At 39.9% G+C, this 23,024-nt stretch overlaps 1 protein-coding gene across 2 annotated transcripts in view; it reads right to left on the bottom strand.

Moving 5' to 3' along the window:
- PALS2 (protein associated with LIN7 2, MAGUK p55 family member) overlaps positions 1-21,660 on the bottom strand; it is a 61,971-nt gene extending 40,311 nt beyond the window's left edge. For both annotated transcript variants that reach the window (XM_069773162.1, XM_069773155.1), the window contains exon 1: positions 21,424-21,660. The gene's annotated coding sequence lies outside the window, so the exon portion shown is untranslated. The remainder of the gene's footprint in view (positions 1-21,423) is intronic.
- Positions 21,661-23,024: the final 1,364 nt, after the last annotated feature.

The raw sequence follows: 23,024 nt of genomic DNA on the forward strand, positions 1-23,024 counted from the left end.
AGATCATTTTGAACCTCGGTCTCCCCCAAACCTTAAATTTGTGGCTGAATGAAGTGTCCTCTTCCTTAAGTGCAAAACACTACATGTATATTTTGTCCCACTGCTATTACTCTAGGCTTCAAATCAGGTTTTGGCACTTTGGTTTTGATCCATTTTGCTTCAGTGAAAATGCTTAGACAATTAATTTCACCAGAAACCACTTTCATCCAGATACTACTGCTGCTTTTAACTCTACCTCCTTCTACAGCTTTAAGTGTAGGAGACACTGAGAAATTCTAACAATTAAGAATTTTATGATGAAGAGTTTTGATATTGAGTGAAGTAATGCTGTATTAACACATTCTCAGACTTATTTTATAACAACAGCGGAATGCTTTTTTTAAATGAAAGCATCCAAAAGCAATACTTTCAAAATCTCATTGCCCCATTATGATGCAGCCACTTAAAAACCCTACACCTATGTCCTTTTAATACATCACACCCATATATTAAAATTTCATGCATGCCTTGTTTCAGATTTCTGTTATTGTGAAGTACTTGTTGAATTATCCCTTCCAACCTAAAACATTGGAGTATTTAAATTAGATTTAAATTAGATCTACATCAATGCAGACATAAAAAGATTTTTATTTGGGGTTTTATTACAGTTGCTGCACAACTGATGGCTCAGTAAATTCATATGCAGAAAACAGAAATGCAAGACAACTTTTCAGAGCACAAAATAAAGCAGTTTCGAAAATATTTAGACTATCTCAACACATTCTTTAATCAAAAATTAAAGTGATTCTGATTTAAAATAGAAATATATTTGATTATTATATCTACCCCATTTCTCTAGAAAGAGAAAGACCCACCATGAAAAATTTCCATAGGGAAGTTTTCAGTTAATTCAGAGTCTACTTAATTTCACTGAAGTCTTCCTCTTCATCGCAACTTGCAAGTGAAAAATTTAAGACAGAAGTGAAACTGCAAAAATTATAAAATTTAACTGAAATTACCTCTGGCCCAGGACCTCAGTTTTCAATTTTACATGATCACCTAGTACATTTTCCGGAAGTTTCATTTGAAGTTCATTCCTAAACTCTGATGCTCCCACTTCCACTAAACTAATCCCTCTCATGGAAGCACTCCCTGTCTCTGCCCAAACAAACTTATCAGGAAGCTGTAAAAGCAGGTTGCTAAATTAACAATGTTATAGTTCAGGGTGACTTGCAACAGAAAAAAAACAAAACAAAACCCAACCCCCAAAAAGTTTTCTTTACTAGCCTTGTCATATGACGCAGTTCCTGTTTATTTTAAGGGCACAAGGTAAAGCCTTACCTACAAAGAAAATTTATCAAAACACACTTGGAATGTTAGTAGTGATGTAGTGGATAGAAAATGGCTTTTCCAAATTTGTTTGCAGAACAACATTGCTGATGTTTTTAAATGGTGAAAAATACCACATAAAACATTGTACTTTAATACAGAGATGGCAAAACATGATGGCGTGTTAAATGCTTATCTGACCTGCATGAATGCCCAAAATGCATCTCAGTCACTTCCCCGTTAAGAGACTCTATCGTAAATTTTTCTTTTAATTTAATGCAGTCAAGATTTACACAATTACCTATTCATTATCCTCAACAGTTACCTTCCTTTAGTCCTTTGAAGGGTATGTTCAAGAACCCTGGAAAAGGAATAAAAAGATCACCTTGACACTCAGATTTTCAAGGGAACTGAAAAACTCCATGGAGTAAGTCACACTGCACTTAGTCATGTGTTTCACCTCCCAGACTACTTCCCTGCAATGTGCTGTCAGGATTTATTTAGGATCACAAATGCTTAAAAGCAGGAAATTTAATTTCAATTTAAGAATAACTGGGCACAGTAACAGGGGAAAAAGTTATTTCTAGTGGTCTTGGGACAGCTTGCATTAAGAACTAGATATTTTTAAGGAAATTACCACTTTGAACATTTACCACCTTCACTTTCAAGTCAGTTTCCAACTTAGTGCTGTGAACACTGAATGACAATGTTCCGTGTTTTATAAGGTGAACACAGGCACAGAAACTGAAAAGGGTATCTTCAAAATGCTATTTTGCACTTGTACCTGTGATGCATACTGGCAAGTTTGAAATTTTCTACTCTATTTCCTTAGAATACCAGGTTTGGTTTCATTAAGTTTTGCCTAAGAACTTCTGAATTTTCAGTCATGTACTGTCACCCCAACTGAAGCAAAACCAGAGAACGTTTAAGTAAAGGCTTACAGTGACCAAATAGTTACAAGTTTTCTAATTACACAATGAATTTTAAAGATCTTTCCATTCAACTCTTCCTTTGGAAAGAGGGCTACTAGATGACAGAAGCTCAAGGACATAACTGAAACTTCATAGTGGTGGAACAGCTACAGTAAAATACAGGAGAATATAGTTCATGCTCAGAAATATAATGATCAGCTTCATATATAAACAAAAATCTTACTTCCAACAACTATTGATGGCTTCATTCCCAGTGTCCAAAGAATGTGCTTAAATAAAGTACAGCTTACTACCAGAACTAAAGATTAAGTGGGAAGTTAGAAACATGTTACATGTCCAGATATAATCTGCTGCTATTGTACCAAACCCGTACCAGTTGATATGAAAGCATGCAGAGCCTAATAACTGCTGTAGTGGAAGGCAGTCATCTCACTTCAGTTTATTTCTCTTCTTTGATAGCAGTAACTATTCAAGCACATACTTCCAGTCACCCACATTACACAAATCACTCCCTCAATTACTGTTGCACAAGCCAAGTTCTGCACATCTTCAGTTCAATTCCCCCCCCCCCCCCAAAAAAAAAAGAAATTCTGGCAAATGCAAAGACAGGTGAACTTTTCTTCTTGGACAGTTCACACCACTGCAAAACTTAGCCAAAGAATACAGTCTACCAAGGCTTTTTATCATTTTCTGAGACAGGTAAATTGCTGTAATATCTAAAAGTAGAAATGTTTAAAACTACAACTTTTACTTATATTTCATGATCTCTTTTATAACATGTTTTCTTGTAAAAATGAGGCCATGATGGAACTTGGCTTTTTGAGTGCATCTGAAACATGAGAAAGTCTACAGAGGGGAAATAAATAAAGAAATTTTAAGATTGTTTCTTTCTAGACTCCAAACTGCAATTGCTCTTTCTTAAAAGCAGTTCATACACGTCCTCATATGCTAACTCTCTTCAATCCCATTTATGGTGAAACAATAAAAGCCACAGACTCTCTTGATTTTGACCCAAGTCCTTTGTTCTATTCTTTCCACCACTGCTTAGGGGTCTCAGAGAAAGGGGTGGGAAAAGAGAAGAGAGGAAGATATTAGTACAAACAGTACCTGACTGAGCCAAGAACCTCATTGGTTTTTGACAACGGAACCTCTCAGATTCGCACGAGTTTTGAGGCGCAGTTACTTGGGTATCAATAGTCAGAATTACTTACGAACGCCATCAACAGAAAAGAAGTAGAGAGGACTCTCAAAATAGCCTATTAAAGTCCTCCCATGTACAATCAGAAATGGCAGGTTAGGGACCATGATTCTACTCCATCCCCAGTGAGATCCCACTGCAATAGATAGATAATTCCATGTTTCAACTTTTCCACAAGAAGGTTTTATGAAGTCTGGGTCCTGACCTAGAAAAGAGTAATTGCTTTGCCAACCATCTTCAGCATGGCAGTTGAGAGGTCTGTCTCATCACACTAAATGAGTTCTCAGAGAGGCAGTCCCATACATAGCAGTTTCTGCTTGTTATACTCCCCATTAAATTCCTCTATACCAGAAGAGTATTGGGCCTGAGAGATATATTAAAAGAGAGCAATGCACCCTGGATAAATTGGTTCTTTGGACACAACTAGCTTTAAGATTGTTGAATAATTTAACATGAAGTTACCCTCAAGTTCCCAAGTGAACTTAAAAGGGCAATGATGTCTTCTTCCGTAATACTAAGATACCCAACTTTTTCTGGGTGTTACAAGGTCAAAAAAACCTGTTCATGACATTCATAACTACTGGCAACAGAGAAAACAACTACTATCTCATCAGACAGGTCATACAGTGTACACAAGGTAACAAGAATCAAATAGATGAAGTGGTCATTGTCTCATGCAAACTCAGCACTTAAGTTAAATGGCCACATTCTTCCTCATAATTTTGAAAGGTCTAAACAAAACGTAGTCTAAGAATGCATTTTCAGAAAATGTAAATTCCTCTTCATAGAAAGGAAATCAACCTGTTTAGCTGTTTTTCAAATAATCAGCTATATTTCTTTCATTTTCCACTACACTGTTCCTGGAGACATGCCCAAACCCCAAATGAACTCTTGATTCTGCTTCAACTTTTCAGATACCCTGTCTGTTAACACGGCTCCCAGCATACCTGCACACATTCCACTTGTCACGTGGTGCAAGAACAAGTCCTATACTCAGGACAGAATCTGGTTGTCTGTCTCTACTCAAAGAGCACCTGAGATTTTTAAGCAGTCCAGGCTTGCACCTCCCTAAATCAACAGATGCTGATATCTCAGCTACAAGCATCCTACATGTCAGCTACATGCATGTGCAAAGCTGCAAGGTAACACGCTGGACTTTAGCTTGCTTTCTGGTCCAGCTGGGAGGGGAAAATAGCTTGAGGAAATGAAGTAAACCACATGCAGGTAGACTGCCAGAACACCTGTCCCTGTACAGGTCCAATGGCACACTAACAAACGCACAAGCCCAGCAGCCTGTTCATAGCCAGGCAAGCACTCATTGGATTGCTGGTCCACCTACTAGCGTTAGTCTGCACACAGAGATCCATTAGAAGCACCAGATCTCATGATGAAAATTCCTTTGGCATACTCAGTTTGGAAGAGACCTTAACAACAATAATAGCATGCTGCTTGGAAAGGTATCTTTTTATTTTCATTAATATAATATCCTTTCCATAAATCAAGCTTACTGATGGCACCAAGTATTTCTCTACAGAAACTTGCCATGGTAGCAAATAGCAATGACACTTGATCCCATAAGAAGGAATTTGTTTTCAATGACTGAAGCAGTTGAACCATGAAAGAAGCTTTCTCGATTTCAAAAACTCTGGCAGAGTTTCTGTTTTTCTAAACACAGTGTCAGGGTTTAAATACCACATCACTTCTCAGCATAAGTTTTAAGACCCAGACAAGCCAACTTTCACACTGAAGGAATCAACACTTGCCTTTTAATACCAGAGAGACTGGTTTGAATGAGTTCCTGCCAGTAGTTCAAAAAAGAAGCCAAGTTTCTATTTAAAAATTCTTTTCTCAAATTAATTACCATCCCCCTGTCCAGAACTATGGACATCAAGGGCTATGAAGGAAAAAGATACGATCAAGCATGTATCACGTTGGCTCAACATAGGATTAAATTATGGCTGAAAAGGTAGAGAATTAAATAGTCTAATGGTAATTTTTTTATATAGATTCTAAGTACTTGAAATTCACAATGCAATTATGTAAATTTCACATATGCTTAAAACTGTGATTTTCCTGTGCTTAGTAAATGAATTGTTAGCATATTGTACAAGTTTAAGCAGAGTACACCAAGGAGCCTTGTAATTTCCTGGTCTCGTGTGCCTGTTGCACTTTTCTTGCTCTGACAATACCTGTAAACCCATACTCTGGCTCCATGTAACTCCTCTTGTATACTTGGCTACAAGAAGGGAAAGAAGCGTAGGAAGCAAGTGGACATGCAGATATCCAAACTTAAGATTGGGCACGTGAACTAGGATTCAGAAACAGCAATTCAGATTTTCACTACTGGCAATAAATTGAGTTTTGTACCAATGGATTTTACATCTCTTCAGACTCATGAGGTGTCAGTCTTCTCTGTTCCTACAGGTAGTGAGTCCAAATAAAATTAAGCATTACCAAATCCACTAACTGCCTCAAGACAAACAACAGAGTTCAATTACCCACATACTATTGCTGTGTATGACAAATGTCAAATGAGACTCGCAAGGCAGTTATTTGATCTTAAAGCCAATAGTATTCAATGGCCCATATTCAGTAGTATAACACATGGAAAAAGAAAGAGTCTAAACTTAAGTACGAAATGGAAAATATTTTCATCCATTCTGAAGACAATAATAACAGCAGAAAACTGTAGAACCCTTCCCCTAAAGGATTTTCACCAAAGACTTGCAGATAAAGTACTATCCGTTGGTTTTCCTAATTCTTCTTTAACCAAGTCCATCACTCAGCAGACAGTTCTTGTTCTAAGCAGATACCTGAACCTAAACAGGTATCTTTTTGTAAGAAAGGAACACTCACACAATGCTGTATGAGTACATATGTCAGATCTCTCTTGATTTAAAGTATCGGGAAGACTATCTTAATAAGCTTAATAAAATAAATAAATCAGTCATGTAATTCTACCAGTTTTGCTCTTCAGTAATAGGGCTTTCTAAGAACACGTGGATACAGGTTTTTCTGTATGATAGATACAGAAAAACAATGCAAAGACTGACAAGAAGAGAAGTACATAGCACAGCACAAATTTGCTAGTTCAGCAGAGCTGCAAGACTCTACTGTAAATTTGAAGCACAGAAATATCACCATAACTCCATCTGTGACATTCTTGCTTTCCCTAAAAATTTTTACTTGAATCTACAGTCCTAACAGCAAAGCCAATGCAACACACAGTGTCCTATGATTTTTGAGAAAGGGAAACAGGTTCCATAAAAGACACACACTACAATAAGAGCACCCCAAACAAACTTACAGACACAGCACTTCTGACATCTTGTACAAAGATGCCTCTATAGAAGAACTAGCTGATTTTAATCCTCTGAAGGTTTTTGTTGGATTGTATTTTTGGGATGGGTGGAAAATATATTTTAATAAGTTTAATCACCACTGAGCTGCAGAAATTCAAGATCATATTAGTGTCAGATTAACTCTCATGTTTTTTTTGCAGTCATCTGTTTTGTACATTTCCAGATTATACCAGCCATCATAACACTCACACATGCACACACACCCCAACATCAATGTTTACAACATTTAGCCAAAATTTAAACCCCACCATACCCAGAAAAGCTGGTCATCTCTCCAACACAGAAACAATAGTAAAATTCTGTTTGAGTGCCAAAAGTCCTAAACACTTAATAGCAAATTATTTGGAAATGTATTGAATAAAAGGCAAAAAATGGTTGGAAAGTAGGCAACACATTATGATGAAGTTAGAAAAACTAGATACAACAAAAGGAGTGGCTCAGAAGGAAAAGGAAAACCTTTAAGATGGCTTACAGCATATTCCAGCTAATGGCCCAGGAACCACACTTGGCCTGTCATTTTTGCACACACTCTAGCACTAAAAGATAGCGCCTTCACCATGCTGGAAGGGGTAGTGTTTAAACAGGACAGCCACCTGCTCCACTTGTCTTCATGTATGCAGTCTGGCACCTCTACCTGGAAGATGACATTATGCTTACTACTCCTTCCTTGATGGGAAAGAGAAGGAGGTACCCAAAGCTAAGTACATTCAACTTGCCACTCATTGTGCTCCTTTTTTAAGCCTACTGTCTTAAAAAAATGGTTTTTAGACAATTTTACAGAGAAGTGGGATTTGCTAAAATATTACTGAAATTTTTTAAGTGTATGTTCAGCTGCAAGCAGGTAAGTAGTCCCAGTGACTTCAAAGTTAAGGCATCTGTTAAAGTTGTTTCTGGGAATTAGGCCAGAGAAAAAGAGCAAAAAGGAAGGAAGTGACCTACTTGAATGAAAGACTCATTCTGAGGTTTATATGTTCAGATCCCCTCAAAAGAGGCTGATGAGAGGTATTTGAATATATTTCCTTAAGTACAAACTGTGAAATACCACACAGTATAACTCTTGATTAACCCATTTGGTTCACAAAGGCTATTCATACTCATATACACTCGAGATTTTTTCCACTATCCTTCCATTCAGTGCCTATTTCTATTCACCCAAGAAAGTACTCCTCTTGTTTCCTAAGTATACCCAAATGCTTAAAAAACAGAGTCGAGACTAAAACCAAAATGGCAGCTTAGCTCCATTAAAAGAATGAATAGTTTGATTAAAAACAATCTGTGCTATAGACATTTAGAGATCTTTCTAATATGTTTAAATTCTATTTTAAAAGATGGCCAGGATCTAGAGTCCTGATGACTCTTCACTTCTTTTGCCTTTCTTCATCCTGTTAACTCTGTCTGAAGCTGTCAATGAACCCTAGAAACTACATAATAAAAACTTTAGCAGGATTCTAATTTTGGTCACAGATAACCAAGTATAGTAATTCTAGATAATACTAGATGAGATTTACGATGCATTCAACATCTTCAGACACACAAGAGTATTTCTGGGCATCACTTGAACAGACAATATTCAATGTACAGCTGGTAAATTTTACTCCTCTTTTTTCTCCTATTTCTATACAGGAAGTATATGCATGCTGTACTATCTCAATTTCCTTCCAAAGGATCTACTTCTTCAGCAAGACAAAAGACAAGTCTAGTCAAGCCTCACTTTCAAGACATCAGAAGATCAAACTATAGCTATTTTTGAGAATGGAAGTCAGATATACCATCGTCACTTCTCTGAGCAAGACGTACCAACAGTTAAAGGAAGACCTGTCCTCCTGGTGCAACTTGGGATAAGAAAAGCTGGTCAATTTTTTCTGAACTCCGCTGTTGCATTATTTCTAAACTACAACCCCCCCCCCCCCCCCCAATTATTTGTTTTACCTACCACTATCAAAATCTCTTATCCCAAGAAGAAAGAGCACCTCAAAAAGCCGCGATCAAGTTCTTGGTAATGGAACTGCTCTTACTTTCATAAACTTCCCAACTTATGTCAAGCCTGAGAACTTCTACATTCCACTTACTCCAAACAAGGGGTTTGCCAGTGACTATACTTCTTGTTCAAAGGTAATAAGAAAATCACCTTGAAAAAAATATTTTTTAAAATATTTTGGAAAACTATATTGGGACACTGCTTCTTTATCACCTCCTCAACTGACTGATGAAAGGATCAAACATAAGAACCTTGACTTTTACCAAGTGTGAAAAGATGAAATACTGAAAAGCAAAGAGGATAGAGCTCTCTACATGTCTCTAGGTCTTTGTCATCCCATTTCCAACAGGTAGCAGAAACTATTTCTATAGCACTATGCCTCTATTCTGTATGGCAATCACTGCTTGGATTCTAAGATCTTGTATCAAGCTGATTTCACTGAACAAAATCCATCTCCTGCTCACTGTTAACACAGGATGGTCTAGAAGTCCTGACTCCATCCTTCTTACTTGCATCAGAAGGCTGAACCCAGAAGCTTAAAAATCACTGGATACCATAAACTTGGAAGTGTTTCCCAAGTGATACTGAATATAACAAACCACTAGCTACCTGTAGAATGACTGACATGACTGAAAGATGAGCCAGTTGCTACAGTTTCTAACCAATTCTGAGTAAAGATATAGGGCAATGTGAAAAGGTACTTTAGGAAGTTTTTTTAGTTTTTTAATCACAGCAATCTAAAACAGATCACTGTTTCCTTATTATCTATGCATTTCCGCAGATTGGTTGAAGATCTCTTTCCAAGCACAGGATACCATACTGTCAGTTTGAAACAGTATTTCTAGTGCTAATCTAGAAGTCTTTCCTTTAGCTTCAGATGACCACGCATTATCAGCACAGACATGTAAATTCAAAGGACTCTATGACCAACTAACCCAAAATTCAAACTATTAAAATGTTTTTCATTTAGCACCATCACACTGTATCTTTCTGTGTTTATTAGAACTCCACAGTTAAGGTAGAAGAACCTTTAAAGCCACATCAAGATCTTGGCCAAGGCCAGGTCCACCTTACACAGGCTGCCTGTGTGGAAGATGGGATCAGAAGGAACATGTCACACAGCAGCAGTCAGATTTCTGGAGAGCAGATACATATGTAAACAGGCATATAGGCTCCAGTGCTTGGAGGCTAGACATCTATTTCTGCTGTTCTATCTGGACACACCATTAGGCAGAATGGAGCAATGGCCAACAAAAGAACAATCTGTGGATATTCTGGCCAGTCTGACATGCTTCCTAAACTACATATATGGGTAATCATTGATCTGCTGCAAACTTACCGCCAGCTCTATTACCAAACCAAGAACTAGTAGTGGCTCAATCTTCACAGAAGGCTACAATGATACACAAATCACATCTCAGTCATCAAGCACTCCAGATAAAATCCATGTCAATTATTTAAAGAAACTAAAGAGTAATCCAGTCCAAGGATAAGAGTTTCTCATGTTTAATCAAACAGATCGCCAGTGCAGAGTAGCCATTTATATATGACTAGTCCATGAAGCAGTTGAGACTAGTTTTGAAATGGAAGCATCCTGAATAGTAAAAGCACACAATATGAATTACATCAATAACCCACAAACATCATTTGGTTCAAAAAGTCTTCAAGTTAAACATTAGTCAGATTCTGGGAGATTACCTGGGGAAAATATCATGCATGCTTATTTTGGTTTTATACTTTTCTAGACAGCTTATGGGTGCTGGGCTTTTTCTTTACACACAAGTGTTCCGTTTTCTAAGATGCATATGTATGTATGTATATAAACACATATGCTCTTAACACACATATATATAAAACACTACACTTTATAAAAAACGCCCTCTTTTTATGTATGTATACAGTTACACACACACATACAAACAAAAATAAAAAATATAATTTTTTTTAAAGAGCATTTAATGGACTGACTGCCAGCTCCAACCCATTCAGTTCGCCAACCCGGTTCAGTTCAAATGGGTAATATCTCAAGACAGAGCATGATCACATCAAACAGGAGAAAGGTCCTGATGCAGCGTCTTTCTTCAGTGCAATATTAGGGAGTAGGAATCTTTTTCTTACAGGTAGCCATACCCACAGCTGCTCACCTGTGCCTCGTATTTTAGATCATCCTCTTGCATTTATACAGGCTCCCTAATGACTTGCAGAAAAGCAACAGAAGAGAAAGGATGGCACATGTGTCATCTTTGTTGTCTACATGGGGACAGACTTTCTGAAGACCTTGAGTCTTATGCCTTTAGCATTATCAGTCATTCTGCTGTCTTAGTTTGCAACCCCCTCTGCAAAGCAGTCAGATCTTTTTGGAAGCTGTTAATGTGCAGGCCCAGGGCAATTACATAAGATGTTATTTTAGTCATGAACAACACATTAAATTTTGGATTCTGCCACTGTTGCAGATTAGCACAATGAAATTCTTCACCAGTTTTTGGTTAATGATGTCTAGGCGCTTGGGGATTATGTTTCTTTACTCTTTTCTGCAAGCTGAATTTAATGCTAGCCAGACACTAAATTTTCTGGCACCAGCTCCTTCTCATGAAGAGATAACCATGTCTTCTGTCTTCTTGAAAATCTGCTCAGAGATAATGTTCACAGGAGCTCCTGATAGATTCTGAATGGTTTCAGAAGTTGCATTGCATGTTGGAAAAAGGATACAGAGTTAAATGGACCTTCAGCCTGACCCAACGACAGTTCTTATTATTTGAAAACTTACCATATTAAAGAGCACCCAAATACTTTCAGGTTTGTAATAGACTCAAGTGTTATGCAGCTAGGCTGTAGGACTTCACTGACAATGCAAGTAACAAGTTTCACCCATTAATGTTGCATTTAACAAACAAATCTTGCATTAGTATATATTGCTCCTGCACTGTGACACCAGATGCCAACTACAGAATTAAAATGAACTGCCTCTACAGATATCCCAGCTAGTTTTGTATTCAACACAAACAGGAAGTCATGTCCTGAAACCTCAAAACACCAAAAATTTCCTTCTGCCTATTTCAAAACAGCACTATATTCTCAAACAATGAGGTTCACTTACAAATTCATCCTTGTACATTTCTCTGATCTAATGCTTAAGTGCATAACTACTTCGTTAAGTAAGTAAAATCCAAATAGAAACACGACATTTATATAAAAGTATTTGCATTTTGGACTTAGTGTCCCACCATGGTTCACAATCATCTATCCAGAGAATTGCCCTTCCTGCTGAAGTTCATGAAGAAAAATGGGAAAAACATTATTTTTTTATTGTAGTATCTCCCAAGACTAACTCTGCTCCCCTGTTTATTTCATACTGACTGGCTTTTTGTCCCAAGATTTTGTAATAGAGGTAAAATGTAGTAACTTGTCTTATTCACGCAGCTTACTGCCAAACTACTTGAAAGGTTTGCAAACCTAGAACTCTGGAAATACAGATTTAACAAAAATGTTGCTCTAGCTAGACTTACTTAAATGTCACAACTGAAAGATTCAGTGTGCTTACTCTCTGCTTATTAAGTAAATATTTCCAGTATTTCCAAATTAAGAAACTCTATAACTGAGACTAAGTGAATACTACTTAAGCTCCAGGAGTAGAACAGTTATCTACCTGGAGAAAATGAAGTTACGGGTAAAAAAAAGTTAATGTTAACCTTTAAAATGCAAGTATTCTTAGCTATCCCAGTTTAGTAATAAGGAAGAATAGTAAGCATCAAAAGTGATCTGAATTTTTAAGTAATTACAGAAAAATAAAACTCAATGTATTAACTCACCCTGGAGGAAAAACCAGAGTAATCTAATTCAAACTAGTCTATGGCTGTCCAGAGAGATTACCTTCTGGAAGTACAGTAATTATATTTGTAAAGTAAAATCACTTATGCCTGGGGTGGGGAGGCCCAAGGGATTTTTTTTTTTTTTTTTTTTAATGTGCAAAAGCTTCATAATGGCATGAATACTGAGAAAAGAATTTTGTGTACAAAAGTACACATTCTGTGTAATGGTCTTTTTTGGTGGTGGTAAACAGATATGTGTAACAGGTAAGACTGTAGGACACCAGATGTCAAACATGAATGGACATACAGTTCCACTTTTCCATATAGTGCCCACACATTCTAAGCTAAGTAGCAAAGTGGAACTTCTTGCAAAAGCACTTCTTGCCAAATTTGTAATTAAACTAATCCTTATAACTCTAAAGAGAAAATTCCTAATGGTTTCACTGAAAGTTTATCTATATAGGTTTTTGCCAGTACCTTAACAAATGAGATTACTTTAAAAAAATAAAACACTATATTCTTATGAGCTCTAACTTACTTAACAGTCCACATAAAGCATTTTAATTCAACATCTCCAGTTAATAGCAAGACCTAACACCACCATTCTGACAGTCTCACTGTGATACAAAACTGTCCCAAAATAGTTTTGGTGGATTTATGGAGAAAAAAAGATGTGTGGTCAAACAAGGCCTAACCTGTTGTCTTGTCTACAAAAAAAGAACTTAACTAGGAGCCAGAAGCTCAAGTTTTGAACAGTAAAAAAGAAACAAAGTGAAACAATACCAGAAGCTTGGAATCAGGTATGAAGCATTCACTTCTCTTGGAAATTTCAAATGACTTACAACAATACATCTTGATACCTTCCACTTTATTAGGAGTCTGGCTGCTGAAAAGTCCGCCCTTCTCTTTTCCATTTCCTATTCATTAGTACCAATGAAGTACTTCCTTCTGAAGACCCCTGTTCAGCAGTTTTACTGTTGCTGCTTACAGCTTTCCTGAACTGTAATAGCATGGAATCTGACCTAAGACTGAGAACTCTATGGTAAATTTGGTAAGAACTACAGATTTCATTCTGCTGCTGTTTAGTTAGTCTGTGCTGTTTGCAGAGCTATTTGCCAAGATTTGGCAGTTGAATGCATACACAATTCATAGCTACTAAATTCTGTTCAACAGTAGACTTGCATGCTTCCAGGTGACAGCACAAAAAGTCCCAGCAAACAGACTACAGCAACTTCCCCGAGCAATAGACTACTGGATGGGAGATTCACTTTTTGATCCAATTACTAGACCAAGATTTCTAAATGTATCAATTTTTGGCTACGGTGGATTTTTTTTTTATGTATTTAGCTACTTACTAGTTAAGCAGCACCGGCTTATTTATCACTGTACACAGCTAAGCAAGCAGGCACCCATACAAAAATACTTGTCTCCTGTCACCCACCCAGAGCAATAAATCCCGACTCCCCTGAGCACTTCCCCAACGTGGATGTCAGAGTGTAACCACTAGAGGGAGTGTTCGAGCTACATTTCTATTGAGAAACTGGAGGTGCTCTGCTGCAGGCTTTCACACTTCACACTCAGAACTTGAAAATAATAAAATAAAAACACCTTTCTACAGCTTTTAACAACACCCAAAGCCTCTTGCTCTTCTCACCAGTGTACACATCCAGTTACTCTCCCATTCCAATAGCAAAATTTCTAACAATGTCTTGATCCCTAAGTCCTACATCTTGGGAGCTGGGGTGAGAAGGGGGTGCAGGGTCGGGGTGGGGGGGAAGGAGGGACACACAGACAGAGGTATGGATGGATTTTTTTCCGACCTAATCATGTGTCAGACTTAAGAGACAGATCAACTGCCAACCCTTCAGTGCTCTCCCACCCCTTTCCTAACGTTTCTTTTTGTGTATTTATTGCCTGTCCTCAAAACTGCCCAAACGTTTCTCCCTTCTAGCAACAGGAACATGAAATGGATGTGATCCCTGCAGGCAGCAGCAGAAGGATGAGGGTTCTCAACCATCAGTCAGAGCAACTCAAGCACAGTCACTACCTCTGTGCAACCAGCTAATGTTACAGAAGTGCTGTTTAAAACCCAGTAACACTAGTTACCAGTTTATTTTGCTTCCCAAAGATCAGTGACTCAAATGTACGTGTCCATTTTATCACTCAAGCCAAGACACCTATTATCACAGAGCTAATGATGGACAATTCTCACACAACAGGTTCATGCCAAGGTTAAATTTTATCCATGCAGCAAGTGGGCCACCCCACAGAAAGCTACGAAAGAATGAAACAAAAATCACAGAGCCAGCCCAAATATCACTGGTGTTTTACTTCATAAATAAGCTTCACTTGAACATTCCTTTAAATATCACACGTAATAATGTACACAAAGAGTTTGTCCTCAGAGGGAAGGTGACGTATAACAAATGCCAATTACATCAAAGCAACATGCTTCTGGAAGTTGCTCAAATACTACGTAGCTTAAGTCTGTATAAAAGAGCTTCACTGATCAGTGATCAGAACTGACCAAATCAAGCACTGCTCATCCCATTTTTCTATGGCTTACCAAATCTAGTGTAAGCAGCAAAACTGTACCAGTAGATCTGGGAAAAGCGACTGGATATCTGCATGATTTGCATTCAGATGACTGCCTTACAGTCATACACTCTATAAACATTAAGTTTCACTTAACAGTTTCTTCCTGCCTACATGTTCTTTACCAATGAATGCATAAACTGAACTTTCAATTGTTAATTACACCTCCTCCTCCTGCACTCTAGTGACCCGAAAAATGCAAGGGAAGCTGCGAGAAGCAGTATGACTATGGTAAACTTAATATCATTCAAGCAATTTCTGTCCAGCAACACTGTGCTTTGCTACAGCACAATAGTTCACAATACAAGCCAGAATTGCTTGGAAAGGTGAAATAAACTTTTCGCTCATTTCATTCACTAGACTGCAGTTTGCCTTCCCAGTTTCAGAACTTCTGCTGTATAAGCAGTTTCATCTTGCCAAAAAGACTTCTGTAAACTTCAACAGTGGATCAGGAAATGCATGGGGTGGAATTTTAATAAGAAGATATGTAAAGGCTGATTTACGAATTGGCCCACTGACTTGTTAAAAAAATAAATCAATGTCACATAAAAAGTTGTTGAGATGTTTTACATACAAAACCTCTCACATGATAGCTACATGCATATCTCCAAACATAACATTGGCAATGAATGAATGAACATGGAATCAATTCTTTTTATCAAAGAATGTAATAACAATGTCAGAATGGCTGATATATTCTTCCATTCCCCTACAGATTTACTTGAGTGCTCCCCTACATTGTGTTATTAGTTTTAAGAAAAAGTTTTACCCTCAGTCTATTTACCGTCAATCTACTTTCCTCCATCATGTGTTTAGATATTTAAAATGGTATCACTTTCACTTTTCACTAACACACATTTCGCCAGTGGGTGGAGGTAAAGCTTAATTAGAAAACTGAAACCAAACTATTTGAGTAGCCACTCTTACTACAGAAATAATATTTGAATGCCAACACTATCTCAGCAAAAGAGGCTTAAATGAACTATCTTAAAATAAAAATTTAAACTGTTTTTCTTACCTCCTAATTTTCATTATTTCAACAGTATCTTGACAAAATGTTTGGAATCAAAAAGTAAAGGCTTAAGCTTATTTGAAATCAACAGTTTTGTCTCCACCTACTGGAAAAGTTAATTTAACTGAAACAGTAATTTGATCCTTTGAGATTTGGTTAAGCGAAAGCTGTAAGAGCAATATTTTTGTGTAAGATGCAAAGAATTGGTTTTCCCCCCACCCCCAAAAAAAGTTTGCAAAAACCACTGACATTACCCACAGTCAGCATGGATTTCATGAAGTTCCTACTCTCAAACAGCTGCTTGTCAGAATGCAAAACTAGTCAATACTCTTAAATAACATATCCAAGTTAATTTCTTAAATAACATTTGTTGCCAGTAAATCTGAAGTAATCTAATTTCAATATCTTGCTAATTTCCACCATGCTTTCATGAGACCTGGACACTAACATTGGAACAAGTTCTTTAAATAACCGATGTGTAAAACCCACAGAACAGTTGCTAATACGAAGCATTCTCAAGATGTAACACCTTTTTTTTTTTTTTTAAGCCAAAAAGACCTTGAAAGTAATTAAACATTAAGTAAAAGTAGAGAATGTCCCATTTTCAAATTTTTGGTTTTACTGTTTAATAGAGGTTGTGAAATTACTTACCATCATCTTAAAGACTCTAATTAACCCAAAATAGGAATGTACATATTTTGATATGGAAAAACACATCTCCTAACCTGTCTTTTTCTCTTTTTTGCTTCCATTATTCTTGTAAGAATGACATGAGCCGTAACTAAGTAATTCAGGCTTGCTTTATTCTGAAAAAAGCAATTTTTAAGCCACAAGATAGCACATTAACATCACAATGCTTTGTTTATCCCTCTGCAAAAGACAACAGTTTTGCTGTAGTATAACCTGAGATCCAACTGCAGATGGTTATAATGACCATGCAATCAGATAATATGTTAACTTGAAAATGATGTTAACTCCCCCCAAAACCTGAACTATTATTCTGACATTTTGTTGAACTCAGATTAGAAAGACTAGTCACTACTGTATACTGAGCTAGCCAATAACACCTACTGGTCCAGCTATTTGGCACTGCCTTCTAGCTAGCACACACTTAAATAAAATCTTAGATCAGTTTTAAGCTCTGAAACAATCATCATCTACTATTTATCCTGCTATAAAAAAGTCACATTGACACCTTCCTGTCAATGAAAACAAACCATTATATTCCTCTAATAGTATCTGTGACCAGCACATCTGTATTTCAGCCTGCCTCTCACATGTCAGCCTGAACTAAACTCACTCTTCCTCAGGACACTTTATGAGCTGCTTCTATTCTGGAGGACAGCAAAACCACTTACCCCCTCACAGACTCGCTCTTAACCCTGCCGTTATATTCTACTTTGTATTTCCACACAAACAACTCCAATAGTGTCTGTTCCACTCCAGTTGCAGGATGTTTCTAAAAAGTCAGGGTTTTAGCACATATGCAAGGCCAAACCCATCCCAGCTTGCCTCAGCACTGAATTTACAGAACATATACTGTGCACTTCATACTGATAACAGTAACTTTTTTGGCTCATTAAGAAGAGTTAAGAGTTTCTCCCTACACCTCAACTCCTCTGTTGACTCTCTTTTCCCAAAAAACCAAACATGAACATCTCATTCAAGGACAGCTCAAAAAAAAAAAAAAAGAGAGAGAGAAAGAATAAACAGCAAAAAGCAAGTTCAGGTGTATGCAGTGTTGAGAACCCATCTGTCCATCCTGTGGTACTCCTGCAGCAAATACTCTTTCCTCATCTAGTAGGGGGATCACTACCTCGGTCAATTCCCTCAAACCAGGATGAGTCAATTTTTATCCATTTTTACCTTAAACACAGAAGACAACAGGGCATTTTATTTAAACTTACATGATTTTTTTATCCTTTCAAATCTTAGGACAGTATAATTCATTCCACATTTGGATGGAGACTGCAACACCTAAAGTACTACCACAAACATTATCACAATCCCAAGTGCATACCTGTCTCTTAAATAAAAAATCCCTCTGCCTTTTCTACAGCATAAGCAAAGATTTACTGATCTACAGACGAGTGTCCTGCACAGAGGATGAAAGGGCATTCAGAAGAGCCTGGGACAGTCACATCAAGTCAGAACTTTAAATCACTTTCTATAGCAGAAAGCATGGTTCTAAAGCAGGACACTAAACTTTTATAAAATTACATTCAAACTGTAAGTAATTTCTACAAATGAATACATTTAGAAAAACAGAATGATTCAGGGACTGACTGTACAAAGAGACTCATGCTAAAGACTCTTTTGCCTGTCCTTATGCTACTATAAAGTTTTCCCCAGACCATGGACCTTTGTTTCTGCATGTAGAAATACCCAACACAAGGACTTAATATCAGGCTGGAACTTGATTCTGACTGAAGAAGCCAAGTGTTTGAGGACAATGCTCAGATCACATCCTTAACAGCTCAAAATAAAGCCTGTCAAATTTTTGGTAGATAATTTGGTTTTCCTGCTTTTACTGTTGTTAAACATCCAATAAAAAATGCCAAAAGTATTAAGTTATATTGCCTAGATTTCTGTTTCTTTCCACCTCCCTGAGGTTTGCATACACAGTCATTCAGGAAAAAAAGATCAGATTAAAATTTTATGCTTTAAATAAGAAAAGTCCTAGAAGTCAGGGTTCTTGCAGACATTCACCCTCTCTATTAGCCTTTGTTAAGACTCCTTCATATTAGCCAGGCATGTTTTCACTACCTCCTTTCTTATTTTTATTTTATTTTAAAAAACCCAAACCATATGTGATTAAGCCATGATTTCAGTTAATAGCTTCCATTATTTGTTTAAAGAAAAAAAAAGCAACAAGAAGTAGTTCAAGAAAGGTCCAATTGCACATATGTTGCAACAGCTTTTCAATCATTTTAGAGACTTTTAGTATGCACAGTTAGCCCACTAATATAGCAGCAGAACAGACACCATTCCACATAGCTGGTACAGTGTATTTGTCAATAATTTCCATATTAAGTAGTTCTTGACAAGACAGGCTGAAACAGCAGTGATCCATAGAATCTGAAACAAATGCAAGCACCCAGAATTCAAAGAAGCTGAATATACGCACTTTTGGTTAGATGCTAAAAAAAAACACAAAATCCACCAACACCCACCCACCCCCACCCAAAACCCAACAGTGAAGAAAGTAGTAAAATGTCTCCTGTAGAAAAGATAAGAAAATAAAAACTAACAATGGTACCAGTATTATGACACCATGCCTCAGTACTGCAGATTTTTCACAGCAATATGGATCTCAGGTAATCTGTACAGTGTAATACTTCAAGAACAAAATAAGGGGAGCAAGATCATCAATTCCAAACATTTCAAGGGAGGGAAGAGGAAATTTGAGATTTCTCTGAAGCCTCCTTTAAAAATCACATTAAAATGAGATCAAACTAGACTCCAATTATCAGCACTTTATTTAAATGAGAATTTTCTCTATGGCATTTTCAAGAAGAATTTTGACAGATGTTGCATGGTCCAGTCACATGTCAAAGTGTTAAAAGCCAACCATCTCAGCAGAAATAAAAGGAAACATTATGATGCTAGTGTCAACTCAACCAGTTTAACAGACACTATCTGTTCAGAAGCAGTATGCTAAGATTTGTTCAAAGCCTCCTCTAGTCCAACATCTATTTATAGCTGCCCAGCCTCTCTACAATTTCTCAGAGCCCCTCCTCCTCTCAAAGCCAAGTCAGGGAAGTTTAATGGATATAATCCTAGGCCTTGTGCTGCAAGATGGTCAGAAGATCCGCAACTCTCCTCCAGCGATCCCATGTGCAGTAAGGCCAGGAGCAACGAGAAGAGAATGGTCTAACTTACACAGAAGCCAAATACACGGGATAAACCTTCTCTCTCCTCTTTAGGAACAAACTCATTTTTTCTATGCCAACATGTTGATGTTAATGAACCACATAAGCATCAGAGCCTAAGCAAAAGATACCTGCCTACTTCCTCCTCACCACAGAGCAATAGCCTAAGCCAACTGCCTTGAAAGCCACGACAGAAGCTATCCAAGTCAGCTTTGACCCCTGGACAGCAGCAATGTCATCCATGCACCTTCCCACTTATATTATAATGCTACTACTGTACGTTGTACCTTCCTCAAAGAAACTAGGAGGCTGTTGGCTTTTTTTCAGTGCAGTTTCTAGTTAATGTGTGATATTCACCACCCAGCCATGCATGTGCATGTCTTAATAAAGCATTGATCCAGATAGCTCTCTTTCACCGGCATCTCCGCCAACAGCTGCAACATCAGAGAAAGGGTGCAGATATTTTCCTGCATACGGAGCACAACGCCACAGGCTGAACTCTGCCACAAGCTTTGCACATCCTTGGTGCCTCTCCTATCACCTACATCCACTTGCCCGTTGTACTAGTACAGAGACCAAGCAGATGACAGCACTACTGGAAACTCCTGCCCACTCGATTACAACCACATTTTCTCCCCTTTCCCCAGTCAGAGGCAGACGGAAGGGGAGGGATGACTTCCTCGGGAGGAAAATAAGCAGGGAAAGGCCGGGGCAGAGATCAAGAGAGGAGGAATCACCCCGAAGGGAAAGCAGATAATCCCTGAGAGGCGAGGCTGCGGAGGGGCATAACCGGGGAGGGAGGGAGAGGGGCAGCGAACCGGGGGGATAATCCGGCAGAGAAGGGGGGAGATAATCCCCTCGGAGGAGGGGGGAGGCGGAGGATCCCGGAGAGGGAGGGGCGGGAAACCTGATAATCTCCAGGAGGAGAGAAAATACCGGGAAGGGGGTGGGGGAAGGAGGGTGGGCGGGTAGATAATCCGGAGCGGCTGATGAAGAGCGAGTCTCCCGGGGACGCATCCGGAGGCGGGAGGAGGAGGGTTAATCCTCGCTCTGGGGGCAAAAATCCCTCTTCCCCGACTCCGGCGCTGCCATGTTCGCTCCCCTGAAGGCCCGCCCGGCACCGCCACCTGAGGGCGGGCGGCTCTTCCCCCCTCACGCCACACGCACACGCGGCGCCTCAGCTCCAGCCGCCGGGGAAAGCGCGCCCCGCTCCGGCCGCCCGGCCCCGGGGCAAGGGGCTCGGCCGGGATCCCCGCCTCCCACCACCATTGCCCCGCCGGCTTGAAGGGAGGGAGAAGCGGGCGGACGAGCCCTCCCCCCACACACATGCGACCTCCTCGCCGGTACCGCAACTCACCGGCTGGCACCGGCACCGGCTCCCGCTCCCCGTCCCCTCCTCAGCGGGCGCCGCTCAGCCCCATCTACGAACTCGGGCGCGCGAGCTGGCGGTTGGCGGAGGGAGAGCGCGAGCCAGCGGTGCCGCCGCTTCCCCCGCCGGCTCCGCAGCCGCAGCCGCCGCCGTCCCTGCCGCTCTGCGCCCGCCTCGGCGCGCGCCGCCGGCGTGGCTGTAGCACGCGCTCGCGCTCCTCCTCCCCCGCCCCCCGCCTCCCGCCTCCCCTGCGCGCGCGCGCCCTCCGAGGCGACGGCGCGCGAGCACCTCCCCCGCCTCCCGGAGCAAACGGCTGGGCGCCTGAGGGGGCGCGCGCGCCTCTGCCACTGCCTCTGCCTCTGCCTCGCCCCGCCCGCCCGCCCGCCCGGGCCCCGCCCCCCGCGAGTGTCCGCGTGAGGGGGGCTGCGAGTGTGAGAGCGCGTGTGTCGGTGTGTGCGAGAGAGCGTGCGAGAGCGTGTGTGGGAGAAGCAGGGCGGGGGGCGGGGGTGAGGAGAGAGAGCCGATGTGTGTGACTGCGCGGGTCAGAGCGTGTGCGTGAGAGAGAGCACCTATGTGTGTGACCGCGCGCGTGAAGGAGAGCGCGTATGGGTGTGTCAGGGAGGGAGGTGGTGTGTTTGAGAGGGCACGTGTGTGTGTGTGTCAAAGCAAGTGTGCGTGTCAAAGCAAGTGTGCGTGAGGGCGACCGCGTTTGTGACGGAGAGCGCTTCCTGTGGGAGAGAGCAAGCGTGTGCGTGTGAGCACGTGTGTGTGGTGTGTCCCCATGCTGTGGACCACGGAGCACACGCGCTCCCTGACTGGATTCGGTGTCGGTGTTTGCCAGGGCAGGTCCGGGCTCTCCTCGGTCGGAGTCAGGAGGGAACAGGCCAGCGTTTCACTTGGCGCTGCCTGTTCGGTCACCAAATGCGAGAAGCACTGGGAAAGGATAAGTCAAATATTTCAAAGGGGAAGGTGGAGGAAATTTCCTCTGATACTAATCACATGCAAGACCACTGAGATGGAAACAACACTGAAAAACTGATTTTCCTGTGCTTCCAGTCACTGTTTACTTTAAACATTTCATTTGTTTTGAACAGTGATAATAGACTAGCTTTCACTTTGCTTCTGGTTGATTTTGCAGAGACTCTCGCCTTTGGATACTCTTGGACTTACTGACATTTGAGTTGCAAACATCAAGTCAGTCTCGCACGCACAATTCTCACTAAAGCTGGATCATATATCTAAGGGTAAAATTTGCCCAGAAAAGAAAATGTTCATAACCCTAGACAATACTTCATTCCTCAGCTTGTGTTCATTCGCTTTTTCCTTCTCTTACTGACTTTTCCAAAAATTTTTAAATCCAAGTGTACAGTTTGACTATAATCTACTTAATTATGCTGTTTTAAGAATACATGATAGCCTGGTGTGACATATGGTAACCCGTAATAATAAGCTGTCTGCAATTCCCACTGGCTTTTGCTTTGGGAACCGCTGGGGAGAAGGGAAAGCCAGAACTATGTGGGGGTAGAGTTTCAACAGAAAATCCACTAGGTATCGATTTTCATTTTAACAGGTTCAGATTGTGCTTTCCT

Source organism: Haliaeetus albicilla, chromosome 2 (assembly GCF_947461875.1).
Source record: "Haliaeetus albicilla chromosome 2, bHalAlb1.1, whole genome shotgun sequence".
NCBI classification, from domain to species: Eukaryota; Metazoa; Chordata; class Aves; order Accipitriformes; family Accipitridae; genus Haliaeetus; species Haliaeetus albicilla.